The 16,452-nt window shown below is 44.9% G+C and overlaps 1 long non-coding RNA gene across 1 annotated transcript in view; it reads right to left on the bottom strand.

Annotated features, from left to right (window-relative positions):
• Nucleotides 1-15,572, bottom strand: part of LOC115838287 — a 29,904-nt gene extending 14,332 nt beyond the window's left edge. Inside the window, exons 1-2 of the long non-coding RNA XR_004033287.1 lie at nucleotides 15,496-15,572; nucleotides 13,802-13,902 (exon numbers count right to left, since the gene is read on the bottom strand). This is a non-coding gene — a long non-coding RNA (uncharacterized LOC115838287). The remainder of the gene's footprint in view (nucleotides 1-13,801; nucleotides 13,903-15,495) is intronic.
• Nucleotides 15,573-16,452: the final 880 nt, after the last annotated feature.

Below are 16,452 nucleotides of genomic sequence, written 5' to 3'. Positions count from 1 at the left end.
GCTGCTTATTCTAGGGGAGGTGGGAACTGGGCAGTTGGAGGACAAGGTGGGAAAGAGACTTTCCATTACATATCTTTTAATACTTTCTGTGTTTCAAACCATCTGACTATACTATATATTCAAAGGCAAATGTAAAATCAAAGGATCGAACAAAATTAAGACCCCTGATTCTTCCCCCTTTTGGGTGGGGGGAGCAAAGAGGGAGAAAGCCACCACCCACCACATTATCACCATGAAGGGGTGGTTGAGTGGAAGGTGGGCAGCAGGTTCTATGTGACAAGGGCAGCCTTAGAGAGGTGCCAAGACCCATTCATGGCCTAGAAGCCACCAACGCCACTGGACCTATGGAGAGACAGTGCCTGACTGACCAGATGGCAGATGCCAAGCTGACCAGAGGGCCTGACCCTTCCCCCTCCTCTACCACCATCAAAATCCCAGAACGACCATCGTCAAAGGAGGGCAGGAAAACCCCAAGACTGACACCAGCCAGGCGGAATAAAAGCTTGAGAGAGAAGCTCCATTGACGGAAAGGGAAGAAAGGGAACTCCTCTTGGACACTAGCTCTGCGGGCTGGGCTCACACTCCAGGCTGCTGCAGACTCGGATGCAGGACAGAGACTCTCCCCTGTACCCCAAGACCAGAGAGCAGCCAAGGAGGGTGATTCTCTGAGACCTCTGCTTGTGCCTCCACACGTTTGGCTAGTTAACAGTTGCTGCACCAAGAAAGTTCTCTGTGGTCAAATTAGCTTGAAAAATCTCCGGGTTACATCGTCTGGGAAGTGAGGAGCGCCTCTGCCCGGCCACCCCGTCTGGGAAGTGAGGAGCGCCTCTGCCCGGCTGCCCCGTCTGGGATGTGGGGAGCGCCTCTGCCTGACCGCCCCATCTGGGAGGTCTACCACGGAGGCCAGAAGCAATGTGAGGGCTGGATGTGGTGGCTCACGCCTGTAGTCCCGGCGCTCTGGGAGGCTGAGGCGGGTTGATCACTTCAGGCTAGGAGTTCGAGACCAGCCTGGCCAACATGGCGAAACATATGAAAAATACAACAGACAAACCAACCAACCAACCCAGCGACAACAAAACAGGTCTACCCTGGAGTCATACTCTAATTTTTTCTATTTTCCTCCCTTTCTGATCCTTTACCCCACTTTCTTTTTCTTCCTCTTCCTTCTCCTTCTTCTTTGTCAAATAGAGGATTGAGTTATTATCATTGATCCATACAAAGTCCCTCTCTCATTCATTTTCTTTAATTCCCACTCCCCATTTCTATTCCCCGTCTTCCCATGTGCAACCTTCCTAATATGTTTGATACGCATCTTTTTGTTTGTATGTATTTTTAGAAAATGTTTATTGTTTTGTGTGCAAAAAAAATTAATTAAAAAAAAAAAGAAAAATCTCTGGGTTAAAGAGAGCCAAAGGATTTTTCTAACTGCAGGTCTTCTCAGAGCCTTTCCTTGTGACTCTTTAATAGGGGATCTGACAGGTTCAAAGCACTTTTGTGTTTTTTGAGGGCTATCTGGTAGGAAAGACAGTCTTCTTCATTTTACACTGAGGGGAAGTGGCTCAGCCAAGGTCCCAGAGTGGGTCACTGAACAACTGGCCAGGGCTGATTCTGCAGCACCAGGTGGCCTCTGCTGGTGCCAGGTCACAGTTCTAGCTGGGTCTTGACTCCCGGCCCCACGGCTCTGGGCAATTTCATCCTGTGTCAAAGCAGCCTCTGGTCACTGCCTTGTCCAACTTTTTCAGAAAGAGAAACATTATGTATTTGAGCCCCTGGCTGGGTAGATTCTGGGGACGTGGTCACAGGACACAAAAGAGGATGAGAGAACAGATTTGTTCTCTGCCTGGAGTGTGGGGACAGAGCAGCAGGGAGAGGCTGTGAATCCAGGCTGTGCCCTGGGTCCATCCGGCCTTGGGTTCTGTCTGCACAGTGAAGGATCTGGAGCCCTTTCATAAAGCCTTAGAAACCCACCCTGATAAAAATGTTGTAGTATAAATAGTCCAGTATCTTTAACAACCAACCAAGAAAAAAACGACTGGAAACTGTTATAGATTAAAAACATCGCCAAATGTCTAATGTGGGCTATGCTGGGATCCTGATTTGAACGAATCAACTGAGAAAGACATTGAAGAGATAGTGGGAGCAGTTTGAACCCTGGTAGGCTATGTGATGATGTTCAGGAATTGTTTTGGCAGGAATCGTATGATGCTTAGTTTTTTGTTTTAATTTGTGTTCTTAAGGAATAAATCCTGCAGTCTCAGCAACTCAAACAATCTGGTATTTGAGATTAGCATTAAAATGGTCCAGCGGGCATGTAAGGGGGAAAATGGGGGCTGTGTGGGGGCCGTGGTGACAAAGGGAATTCCTGATGGTGTGGCCAACCCTGTAGCCTCAGTGGCTTCTCTCCCGAAAGGCAAGCCCCACACCCCAGAGGCATCCAGACCTGGGGCTCTCCATGTGCAGGGGCTTGGGGAGGCTGGGACTGCCCCAGTGTGTGGATCTGCGGTGGGCCTTGCACCTACTGGACCCTGCCAACCTCCACTGACACTCAGGCCCAACCTTCCTCACACCTCCCACCTGCCCTCCTGCCTGGCTACTCACACGGCTCCTCCTGGTCCATCCACTCTGGCCAGCTTGTCCACTCCAGCCCAGGCCACTCACTACTCAGGATGCTTATTATTAGTCTTAGATTTGATTAGTGCCCGGGCTGCAGTTTCTGGGTTTTCCCCTCAACCTGTTGGATGTAAATCAGCCACACCCACTCCCACCCCCATGCCTGTGCACTGGGTCTCAGGGGCCCAGGTGGGTGGTTGCGGCCCAGGCTCCTGGTGTCCCATGGGGTACACACAGAGCAGTGGAAGGCCTGCCTGGCCTTGCGATGAGGTATTGACTATGGGATGGCCCAAGTCTTCTAGATCTGACCCTGGCCACCCCTTAGTCCTGATCTCCTGCCCCCTGGCACACACCACAAGCCAGGCCAGCTCTCCAGCCTCCCAGCATCACTCAGGCATTTCACTGTTCCTGGACATTCAATGCCTGGTCAGCTCCTCCTTGAAGGCCCCACTGAGGTGTCACCTCCTCCAGGAAGCCATCCCTGACTGCTCCAGCCCAAGTCAGGTGGTGCTCCTTCTCTGTGTCTCCTTGGCCCTATCTGACACCTAACAGAGGAACCTCAGAGCCAGACAGCCTGGGTTTGAATCTTGACTCTGCCGCACACCAGTGGACGGCCTTGGTGGCAATTTATTAAACTCCTTTGTGCCTCCATGTTCTCTGTGTAAAAGGGGATGAGAACATTGCCTGTCTCATGGATGGTTATGAGCATGAAGGGAAGGAGCACAGTTAAGTTCTTAGAGCAGGTTCTTGGCACACAGTAAGTCCTCAATAAAGGCCGTGGAGGATGAACACTACGACCCGTATTGCACTGCATGGCGACTGCACTCCTGTGTCTTCCCCATCCTCTGAAACCACCCAGGGGATGGGAAGCCCAGCAACAGCCAAAGGTGGAGTGAGAGGAACGTAAAAGCCAAAGAAAGCCCATGGGCCCTTACAAAGAAACTGAAGGATGAAGAGGACGTGGGCAGGTGGAGAGGAAGGAGGGAGGCTCCAGGAAGCAGCTGGAGCAGGGTGATGGTGCACAGAGCAGGAGAGGAGATGCAGATGGTCAGCAAACACAGAAAATGCCATCTTCCCCAGATCAGAAAAACACAACTAAACAATGAAAAAGTAACTTTCACCCATCAGGTTGCAAAGTTTTAACGTTTGGTAACATCAGGGGCAGGGGGGTGATCTACAGAAACATAAACTCACACCCCGCTGGAGGGAGGGAGCTGGCAGCAGCATTCTGGAGGGCAACTGGCCAGGGTCAGTTAAATGTAGACCACAGACCTAACCCACCCGCCAAGAAATTCTCCTCCTCAGTGAGCCCCCTAATGACAGCCAGAAACTGGAAGCAATGTAAATGTCCATGCAATAGAGGACGCCTGAATCAGCAGGGTGCCCAGGCCAGAGTCAGGAGTCTATGCCACAGTTAACGAGACAGATCTGGAAGCTCTTAGGACAGATGCTAAGTGAATAAAAGTAGTTTATAGCATGAGCCTTATAGTATGATCGCTTTTAGTAAAACAAGACAAAACCAAACAGATCACACACACACACACAGTACAGTGCTGTGTTGTCTGTGAACACACACGAGCGTGAAGCATAAGAAGCCTGCAAGAACTTGCATGACGTCACCAGCTCTCACCAAGTGAGGCAAGAGGGAACAAGGACTGCATCAAAAAGCATTTAGCTGTATTTGTAACATTTAAATTTTATTACTCATGTCAATGAATAGTAACAAAACCACAGCTGGGATCTGGCAGGTGGGTTTCTAAGAGCGATATAATAAAGAGATCCCACTGCTAGGAATTTTCTGTCTGCGGAAACGAGCAAGCCTAAAGTCACTACGGGATGCCCTCATTGTGTCCCTCCTTACCTCCTGTTTTCACACCCCCAGGGTCAGAACTCTCACCACCTCACGGAGTAGCTGGCTCTAATGCTACAGTAGTGCTCTAATATTCTAATTCCACTCAGGAAACCAGCAGCCTTTAAAACTCTTAAACATCCCATTACAACTTGCTAAGGGTTACGGACTCCAGCTTTGGAGATGCAGGTGAGATGTAGGGACTCAATCCATGCCCTTGCCTGATTCACCAGTGTCCAAGGGTCCAGTGGTATGGCAGGGACCAAGGAATGCAGCCAAAGTGCCACCCATGGAGGTGTAGGGTGGCTGTGCCTCATCATGCTTCTTGGGAGGTGACAGAGGACTTAGGACAGACTTAGAGGTGAATTCCACAAATTCATCAGAGTGACTTCCAGCCCAAGATCCCCCAGCTGAGGGAAAGCAGAAGGCAAAGCAAACTGAGCATCCTTGGCTTGGCTGAGGTATGAGGGCATCAGGACAGAGGAGGAGACAAAGGACCCGGTGGCACCACACTTGGAGTTGTCAACCTCAAAACTCCAGAGCACTGACATGGCAATTTCTGGGCATTGCTAGGACCTCAGCACTAATGTTTTAGAGACAGAAAGTCCCTGTTTCCTGCTGGCTGTCAGCCAGGGGCCCCTCTCGGCTCCTTCTCACTTGCCCCTCCCTCTTCAAGCCACCAAGAACAATCAGAGTCCTTCTCATGCTTTGAATTTCTCCGACTTCTGCCACAAGCCAGAGACATCACTTGGCTTCTACAGGGCTCTGTGATTAAGTGAGGCACATCCAGACCATCTCCCTGTGTCATATAAAGGGGAGGACATTCTACCAGGGAGCATCATGGGGGTTATCTTTAGAATTCTTCCTGACATATTCCCATCTCAGCTTTCTGCCCCTTCAGAATTCTTACTGGAAATTACATTAGAGATGGAAACTTCCCCATCAGAACACAGAACTAGGAGCCCAGAGTAGACTTTTAGGTGAAAGAAAAGGAGATGTATGAGTTCCCTGGGTCAGGGCTGCCCACTTGGCTTGGAAAATGGCTGAGTTGAGCAGAATGTGTGGAAGGGTCTCCTAGGAGCGCCATTTTGAGCTCAGTGAGGGCCTCACTTCATCGAAAGGGCAGACTCACATCCTTTCACTGGGTCTCAATCCTGGGCCACTCAAGACGTCACGCAGCTGGCCTGGGGCTCGGCAGGTGGGTCTGGCTGTGGTGCTCACTTCCCAGTGCTGCTGACCTGGGGTGCCCACGGTGTGTCACTTTAGGTCCTATCGGCACCGTCACGGCAGTGATGACCTCCTTATTTTGACCCTCCACACATAGTCCTTGGTGGGAAATAAACCTACACACAGACACCAAAGCCCTTCAGGGGAGGGGAGCAAGTGCTCGAATGTCACCTCTCTGACCACTGTGTATAAACTGTACCACTCACCCAACATTCCCAATCCTCCTTCCCTGCTTTATTTCTCTCCACAGCAATACAACCTTCAAATACGGTACGTATGTTACCTTTTATTTCAGTTAACTGCCAGACCCCATGAGGATGTAAGTTCCATGAGAGCAGGGACTATTGCCTGTTTCATTCACCATGGAATCCCCAGCACCTACAATATTACCTGGAGCTGAACAGGTCCCTGAAAACAAGCTCATTACTGAGTTAACATATGGAAGGAGGCTGAAAGAAACCAGAGATGACACAAATAAATGAAAAAACATTTTATGGTCATGGATTGGAAGCATCAGTATCATTAAAATGGCCATACTGCCCAATGCAATTTACAGATTCAATGTTATTCCCATCAAACTACCAACCGCACTTTTCAAAGATTTAGAAGAAACTATTCTGAAATTCATATAGAATTAGCAAAGACCCTGAATAGCCAAAGCAGTCCTAAGCAAGAAGAACAAAGCTGAAGGCATCACATTACTGGCATTCAAATTATGCTACAACTCTACAGTAATGAAAACAGCATGGTACTGAAATAAAAGCAAACACACAGATCAATGGAAGAGAAGATAAAGCTGCATACCTACTATTATCTGATCTTCAACAAAAACAAACAATGGGGAAAGAACTCCCTGTTCTGTAAATGATGCTGAGATACCTAGCTAGCCATATACAGTAGAATGAAACTAGAGGCCTACCTTTTACCACATACAAAAATTAACTGAAGATTTAAATGGAATACCTCAAAATATAAAAATCCTAGAAGAAAACCCAGGAAATACCATTGACATTGACCTTGGCGAATAATTTTTGGCTAAGTCCCTAAAAGCAACTGCAACGAAACCAAAAATTGACAAGTGGGATCTTATTAAACTAAAGAGCTTCTGCACAGCAAAAGAAACTATCAATGGAGTAAACAGACAACTTTCAGAATGGGAGAAAGTATTTGCAAACTATGTATCTAATATCCAGAATTGATAAAGAAAATCAACAAGCAAAAAACAACCCCATTAACAAATTGGCAAAGGACATGTACAGACACTTCTCAAAAGAGGACATACAAGTGGCCAACAAACATACAAACAATTCTGATCATCACTAATCATCAGAGAAATGCAAATAAAAACTTCGTTGAGATACCATACCATCTCACACCAGTCAGAATGGCTACTATTAAAAAGTCAAAAAATAACAGCTGCTGGTGAGGCTGTGGAGAAAAGGGAACACTTATACACTACTGGGAGTGTAAATTCTTTCAGCCACTGTGGAAAGCGGTTTTGAGATTTCTCAAAGAACCTCAGAGTTACCATTCAACCTAGCCATCTTATTACTGGGTATGTACTCAAAGGAAAATTCTACCAAAAAACACGTGTACTTGTATATTCATCACATTATTCACAATAGCAAAAACATAGAATCAGCCTAGATGCCCATCGATGGTGGAATGGATAAAGAAAATATGGTACATATACACCATGGAATGCTATGCACCCATAAAAAGGGAAACCATGTCCTCTGCAGCAGGATGGACACTGCTGGAGGCCATTATTCTAAGTGACCAATGCAGGAACAGAAAACCTTACCACACTTTCTCACTTATAAATGGGAGCTTAATATTGAGTACACAGAGACACAAAGATAGGAACAACAGACACTGGGGACTCCAAAAGGGGTGAGGAAGGGTGGAGGGCAGGGCCTGAAAAGCTAACCATTGGGTACTATGCTCACTACCTGGGTAATGGGATCAACTGTATCCCAAACCTCAGCATCACAAAATATACCACCGTAATAAACCTGCACATGTACCCCTTGAATCTAAAAGTTATGTGTGTGTGTGTGTGTGTGTGTGTGTGTGTGGTGTGTACAGGGAGGAGAGAGACAGAGAGGGAAAGACATAACCTACCATGGTGTATTTTGGTGAGGTAGAAATAAAGTTATTTTAAGTAAAATGCACATGGCTACTGGTTTTCAAAAAGACAACCATCTGACTTTCACCAGTTTTTTTCTTCTTTTTTTCCTTTTGGCTTTCTAATTCTGAGAGAACAAGCCTATGACAATCAGATCTAGACACATAAAATACAGCAGACACATACTTATATTTGTAATTTTACAGATTTAACGATGAAAGAATATATCTCTTCAGGCAAAATGAGTTTTGGGTTTCCTCAAACGTAAAATGTTTTGCAAACTAATCCAGGATGGTCATAAAAACAAACCAAAAAATCACTCCAGCAGGAAATACTGTTCTTGTGATCATGACTGGAAACTTTGTGTCTCTTCCCTGCAATCTCAGTACATCAAGGTTGCATCATAGAAGGCCAGTCCTTCTGAAAATGTTAATTGCTTTTTCATATCCACTCTGGCAGCCGCCTCGGTCCATTTCTGTCAGGTGGGGGACAGCACAGGCGGCATCAGGGGTGTCATACTCGAATGACAGCTCTTTTTAAATGTTTTCTTCAATTTCCCATTACCATTCCTATTTCCTTTATGCTAAACCTCCTGCAGGCAGCCGCCTCCCTCTCGCTCCCTACTCTTTCCTATGTCCTCAGCAGCGTGGTTGATGGGGTGGGAGAGGCTGTAACCGAGGAGCCTTCCTTCATGGCATGGTCCAGCTTTGAAACAGGGTGGAGGCAGAGTGGACAGGGTAGCAGGAAGAACAAACAGGGATCTGAGGTGAGTTTATACCTTGAAAGCCTCTATTGTTGGTCAGTAGCATGAAAGGTTTTGTTTTTTTTTTTAATTTTTTTGGAGACAGGGTCTCCCTCTATCACCCAGACCAGAGTGCAGTGGTGCTATCACAGCTCACTGCAGCCTCAAACTCCTGGGCTCAAGCAATCCTCCCGCCTCAGCCTCCCAAAGTGCTGGGATTCTTTTTCTTCTTTAACATAAAGTGAAAAGAAAGTTATGGCAAAGATACAAGATACATATACTCTGGGTAGATTCTACTTTTAAGACATCTGACTGCTGATATGGCAGAGACTCCCAGTCCTGCTAATTTACTCTCTGGGCTGGGTCCTGTCTGAGGCGGGGTTTTTCTTTTTTCTTTCCTTTACTTTACTTTTCTTCTCTTTCCTTTTTTTTTTTTTTCTCTGAGATGGAGTCTCGCTCAGCCACCCAGTGTGGAGTGCAGTGGCACGGTCTCGGCTCATTGCAACCTCCACCTCTTGCGTTCAAGCGATTCTCCTGCCTCAGCCTCCTGAATGGTTGGGATCACAGGCATGCACCACCACATCCAGCTAACTTTTGCATTTTCAGTAGAGACGGGGTTTCACCATGCTAGCCAGGATGGTCTCAATCTCTTGACCTCATGATCTGCCCACCTCAGCTTCCCAAAGTGCTGGGATTACAGGTGTGCGCCACTGAGCCCAGCCAAGCCTGGGTTTTTCTCGCCAGCTTCTTTCATTTTCCATCCCCACCTCCCAAAAAGCTTCAGCCTGGGAAGGGAGTGTTGTGGTGCTGGAATCGTCAGAAGTTTTAGCAAAATGTAAGAATGCAGTAGGAGTTGGCAATTTTAAAGAGCGTATCTATTTAGTGTGAAAGACACAACAATAAAGCTTTTACAGGAAAACATAGGACAATATCTTCATGATCTTGGAATAAACAATGTCTTACACAGAATACAAAAAGCACTAATCATTAGAGAAAAGATTGATGAATTAGACTTAATTAAAGTAAGAACTTTTTTCATCAAAAGAAGATAATTTAAGGCACACTGGGAGAAGGTATTTGCCACATATCTATTTGACAAGGGACTTATATGGAGACTACATAAAGAACTCTTTAAAGCAACGAGGAAAACAACAAGAATCTGATTTTATAAATGGGCAAAAGTTCATATCCTGCTTACAGAGCCAATAAATCCCACTCGCCAAACAAACAAAACGGGCAAAAAACCTGAACAGGTGCATCCCAAAAGGCACTATCCACATGTCAATTTGCATATGAAAAGGTGTTCATCCGGTGGGGGATGGTGGCTCACACCTATAATCCCAGCACTTTGGGAGTTCGAGGCGGGCAAATCACGAGGTCAGGGAGTTCAAGACCAGCCTGGCCAACATGGTAAAACCCCCATCTCTACTAAAAATACAATAAATCAGTGGGGCATAGTGGCGGGCGCCTGTAATCCCAGCTACTCAGGAGGCTGAGGCAGAAGAATCGCTTGAGCCCAGGAGGCAGAAGTTGCAGTGAGCTGAGATTGCACCTCTGCACTCCAGCCCAGGCAACAGAGTGACACTCCGTCTCAAAAAAAAAAAAAGAAAAAAGAAAAAAAGAAAAGGTGTTCAGCCTCCTCAGCCAAAAGAAAAACGCAAATCAAAACCACAGTGAGACACTACTACGCATTACCCACATGACCTCCAGTAAAAAGACTAACACACTACCAAGTATTGATGAGAACGCAGAGAAACAGACCTCTCATAAATTGCTGAAAAGACATGAGTTACACAAATACTTCAGTCATCTGTTTGGCACTATCCTAGAACGTATGCATACCCTAAGGCCCAGGAATTCCATTCCTAAGTATGTAACCAACAGGAACGAGCACATACGTGTTTCAAGAGACATCCATGAGGACATAACAGCTGTATTCATAATAGCCCCAAACTGTACACGACTCAACTGTCCATTAATGACAGAATGGATAAATAAAGGTATACTCATACAATGGCTTTTAGGTGAAGAAAATGAACAAATTACGGTTACATGAACGGAATCTGAACAGAAATGAACAATTTCTGTTACAAATTACAGAAAAACATGGATACATCTCACTAACTTAATGTGTAAAAAAAGCTAGATGTAAATATTACAGAGTTTTAAAATTCCATTTGTAATAAAACTCAGATGTAAGGAAAAGTAACATAATGTTTAGGGCTGCATAGTTTTGTAAAGATCTGTTAAGGAGAAGAATTGTGAGGATAACGGTTATCTTTGGGAGTAGCGAGGGTTATGATGGGAAAATCATAGGAGAGGTCTTGGGAGCTGGCGCTGCTCCTCTTCTGGATGGGAGTGGTGACTGCATGACTTTTCACATTCTAATCATTCAAGAAACTATCATTTACATTTTGTTTGCTTTTATCTTTGTGTGTGGTATTTCACAAAAAGGCTTACGTATCAGGTATCGATTCCTTATCTGACCTTTATAGAAAAAAAAAAAAAAAACTTGCTCTTCGGTGCTCTCATAATGTTTAACCTTGCCTTTTACTTAAAGAATTCCAGGAAATGGCTTTAGGTGAGCCAAAATATCCAACCAAGGTTGTGAGTGTCCCACTTCAGGAAGGAAAACTGAACAACGGGTTCATACAGCCTTGTTGCCACTGGTCAGAGCACCAGGTGGCCCATGACACAAGACAGCCATTGCCAGCAGATATGGTGACCCACAGTCCCCCCAACCCTCTACGTGCTCTAAACAGCCCAGCCCACATTCCCTACCTTGGTATCAATTCCTGCATTTTGCCTAATAAAAAAGTCCCTACGCATGTTCTTACTTGGAGCTAAATGATAAGAACACATGGACACATAGAGGGGAATAACAGACACTGGGGCCTACCTGAGGGTGGAGGGTGGGAGGAGGGAGAGAACCAGGAAAAATAACTAATCGGTACTAGGCTTAATACCAGGGTGATGAAATAATCTGTACAACAAACCTCCATGACACGAATGTACCTATATGACAAACCTGCACACGTACCCCTGAACTGAAAAGTTTTTAAAAAGGGAAGAAAGAAGATGAATACAGAAACTCATTCTATTTTGTGTATAGTAATAAAAATAAAATAAAACATGGCTATAATTTGAAGTTCTAGATGATGTAATATTCCTCCAGAGAATTAATTTCTGATTCCAGAACACAGTCAAGATAGGAGAAGATCATCAAAATCCAAAGCCCATGTTTCCATGGGTTTTAAGACTGAACAAATAAAAGGCTTTTTAAAGATGCTAAGGAAGAATATTTTAATAAACTAATAGCTAGAAAGACATTTTAAGGAAGGAAACAAAACACTTAAAATCAAAGAAAACACAAAAAGGCAACATTTCTCTTCAGTAAAATATAACTATAAACAAAGTTAAAAGATGACTAAGAAATAATAGCACTACATATGAAAAAAAGTTAAAAAACATAATACATCAAGATTTCTTATAAACACAAAAAAGATGGCCGGGCGCGGTGGCTCACGCCTGTAATCCCAGCACTTTGGGAAGCCGAGGTGGGCAGATCATGAGGTCAGGAGATCCCGACCATCCTGGCTAACACGGTGAAACCCCGTCTCTACTAAAAATACAAAAAATTAGCCGGGCATGGTGGCGGGCGCCTGTAGTCCCAGCTGCTCAGGAGGCTGAGGCAGGAGAATGGCATGAATCTGGGAGGCAGAGCTTGAAGTGAGCCGAAATCGAGCCACAGCACTCCAGCCTGGGGGACAGAGCGAGACTCCGTCTCAAAAAAATAAAATAATTTAAAAAAACCCAGGAAAAAGACTAACACCTCAAAAGAAATACAAGCCAAGTACATGAGTTTCCACAGACACATACAAAAGATAAATGGCCTCTAAATGTATGAAGTGCTCAACCTTACTGATGAACAAAGCAAAGCAAGTTATCATTGTTCATTTACTTAATCTTTAAAATTATTTATAGAGTGTGCAAATTCTGAGAAAACAGTACCTTGCATGCTGTGAGTAGCAGGGCAAACTGAAGGGCAATGTGTCTATCAAGTTTTTCAACATGCCGGGACAGGTCAATCTACTTCCTTTTCTAGGACTCCATTTTCCTTTTCTAGGAATCAATGTGTGGAAGATCTCAGCACAGGCTCACTCAACTCCATCCTCATCTCTTTGTAGGGTGACTTACTGAATCATAAGAAACTAGGACATATTTGCCTGAAGGGTGTATTTGCCAAAGTCTTAAAAGCTTGGCTCATCAAGTGGCCTAGTTTCTGTCGAAGAGGCGCCCTCTTAGAGGATCTGGAAGGTCCAAGGGAGTGTAAGGCTGCCTGCCTGCAGCTTCTCCTGGCAAGCATGGCTGGAAAGGCATTTGCTGTTCTGTGGCAGGGGAGCAGAGGTTCTGGGATCTGTTTCATCATCATCCAGGCAGTGTGAGGCAGGCACAGAGCCTGTTTTGCTGGTACGGACTGCACCTGTGGCTGTGTGATCCCGAGGCTTATCCTACATCTTGGCAGCAGTGGTGGTCCTGAGCAAGCACCTACAGAAAGACTTCCTGATTCTGGCAGAAACAGAAGGTCTTTTAATGGGTCAGCATTGAGATGCTCTGGGAACCCTTCCTGGAAGCTCAGTGGAGCCTACTGCCTTCTCCAGCCCTTCTAGTACCAAATGCCCTGGGTTAAATTCCTTTCTGCTTAATTATAGTGATCTCTGATATTTGCAAATGAGTCCTGATACATACCCTTATACAGAAATAGCCCCTTTAATGGTCAAAAATTTGTACAAGGATCTTCCCTGTATTGTTTCTGTAATAAGTTAAACCCAAAACAACCTAAATGTCTATTAGTAGAATAGTGGCTAAATAAATCACCATATATTACGTAACCTTCTTTAAAAAATGAATCATTTCTCCAAATATTGAAATCTGAAGATGTCTTGGACGTATTTTTTCATTCATTCAACAAATATTTATTGAGCTTCTACTGTGATGTGACCATGTGCCAGCCACTGTTACAGACAAGAGCTATAACAGCAAGTGCAATAAACAAAAATCTCTGCCCTCACAGAGCTTACATTCCAACGATAAAGTGAAATGGATTTCGGAATAAGTGCACAGTGTAATCGAATTTACAAAACACACACTCTCTCTCTCCACACTCACTAATATGTGTAAAGAAAAACATCTAGAGGAATACACAGCAAACCACAAGCAGTGGTTATTTCTGAGGCTCATCTACCTGCATTGGAGAGACAGCAGCTGCTGGTGAGGTCCTCACCAGTATACCACTTTGGGGGATTCTAATAGTCTTATGGACAGAAATATTCAGTCCAGCTTCACCTGCCAAGAAAAGAGATGGGAACATTTATATGTTGATCCAGTTCAAAACAGCGAATAATACTTATTAATTTGTTATCACTTTTTTGGTGACTTAAGAAGTATCCCATGATGTTTAGTGTAACATTTACTCTATTTTCCTTTTCTCCTCTGGACTAAAGCTGAATTGGAGAAATGAGAGGGAAGGAGGAGTTAGCTGAGTGGAGGTCAGTCTTAGATGTAGGGTAACTCAGTAAAATGAAAATGTTTAAATAATGAGGTGCCTCGGGGAGGAAGGAACAGGAAAGTTCTTGCACAAACTGTTACTGTTAATTCATTTCCCACCTTCACAGACTCAGTCACTGGGCTTTCGGCTTTCATATCTTTCCTTTTTTCCTTTTTTGAGATGGAGTCTCACTCTTGTTGCCCAGGCTGGAGTGCAATGGCACAATCTCGGCTCATTGCAACCTCCACCTCTGGGGTTCCAGCAATTCTCCTGTCTCAGCCTCCTGAGTAGCTGGGATTACAGGTGTGCACCACCACACCCACGTAATTTTTTTTGTATTTTTAGTAGAGACAGGGTTTTACCATGTTGACCAGGCTGGTCTTGACCTCAGGTGATCCACCAGCCTCGACCTCCCCAAGTGCTGGGATTACAGGCATGAGCCACCGCACCCAGCCCTTCCATGTCTTTCAATATGCATAGTCTAATCATCTAATTTAGCTGCAAACTATTTTAGCAGAGACAACCAGGTACGTCCTAAGATTAACTTTTACAACAGTCTTCCAATACAGTGGCATATTTGTTGAAGTCCAGGGAAGAAATATATTGTTACCGTAGAGAGATGCACATTCTGTTTCTTCTATTTGCTATGTTTATGTGTACAGTAGATGTATGAAGTATAGCTACATATCTTTCTCATATATAAAGATAAGCATGACTACAGTGGAATTGTGAGTCCATCAGACAATTCCAGGAAAAGCTGAGAATGTACCAAGATCAGGAGTGACAGATTAGCACAGGTGCTCAGGTACAAGACCAGGTAGAACAACATCTAGCAGGTTGCAAGATGAGGATGGCCAGGGGCGCCTACAAGAGGGCCAGGTGCACAGACTTGATGCCTTGTTTCCTAGGAGATGAAGTCTCCAGATGACCCTTGTAATTCTCATGAGATGACAAAAAGGCAAATAGTAGTGATCTGAATTTAATGGCTATGAGAGGCAGAAAAGAAAGGTGACAAGGCAGGAACCGGATGGAAGGAAGAGGTAGAGAGGAAGAGGCTGCATTTGTGTTATTCATGCACCAGGCTCTCCATCAGTGCCTCCCTGGAGCCTCAGCCAGGCTCCTGCAGGCAGTGGCTGCACCTAGTAGGACCTGGAAAGCACCCTTGTGATTGTAACAGCCAAAGTGGAGCCAGGGTGGAGTAGAGACAGTTGACATATCAAATGTCGGGCCAAAGTTTGAATTTGGAGCTTTGCTTATAGAAAAAAAGTGATCAAACACCTGGGCGTCCCAAGTCAAATGACTTGGCAAGTGACTTAATGGTGGTTGCAGACTGAGGGCATTGGAGATGTTCAGTTAACACAGACACCAGGCCACTGGCCAGGAGCATTTACCTTGGAGGACTCTGGCTCTTCATCCACAGGTCTGCATGGCAAAGAGCAAATCAGATTGAAAAGGTGGAGGACATCCCCATGGGATAAAAAGACACAGAGGAAAACAGAACTGACATGGAGAAGATAAAGCTGAAAGGAAAATTCAAAATTCAACATCCTGTTTTCTCTATCAGCTTTGGCTCTTTAGGAAATAATGTAGGTATTGCTCTCAATTTTAAAAAAGCTGTTTTCTTCCAAAATGATCAGAAATAATGTTGTTATCTGTAGAGTGACTTGATAATAGCTTTAAATAAAATGTACAGCTATGCTGTAAATTGTGAAAAATGCAAATGTTATTGATCATAAATATCTCACTGTCAGTGGTGGTTGCAAGGCTTGTCAGCAAGTGCTCCAACCCCTATGTGGCACACAGAGGTTGGAAAGATGAAATCTCAGAGCTCTCCTGCAGCTGGGATTTTGGGTGTGATTTAAGTTCCACCAATCAGAAAGACTTGGGCAAGACCTGGAGTGGGACCTGAGTCAGGGAGAGAGAGGCAGGGCTCAGGGCATTCACTATGTGGACAGAGACTTAGCAGAGACAAGATCCTTCTGGTGTTGGTAATTGTGGTGGCAGGTTTCCAAGTCCTGTCCTGGTGGAGACAGCAGGTTCCCTGGTGGTCCAGTTGTGTGTGGAGACTTTGGGAGCTGCTCCTGGAAGCTTAGCCTTCCCAACAATTCTGCAAACCATTTAACACCTTTCTGTCTAAGCCAACAAGAGTGGGATCCATTAAACACGACAGAATCCTAACTGAAGACACTCTGCCTTCTAAGCATAAGAATGGTAACAGCACTCTAAAATCACACTGCAATTCTGCATGAGGTGAAGCTCCTGCTCTCACCAAATTCCCTGGTGTGTTCTTTGTGAGGTTTCTGAGTTTAAGCACAGACTCATAGAAAGTATTCTATGATAGATCATTG

The sequence above is a fragment of the Nomascus leucogenys genome, chromosome 14 (assembly GCF_006542625.1).
Source record: "Nomascus leucogenys isolate Asia chromosome 14, Asia_NLE_v1, whole genome shotgun sequence".
NCBI classification, from domain to species: Eukaryota; Metazoa; Chordata; class Mammalia; order Primates; family Hylobatidae; genus Nomascus; species Nomascus leucogenys.
Note: the sequence above shows the minus strand (reverse complement) of the source record. Positions and strands in the feature narration are given on the sequence as shown.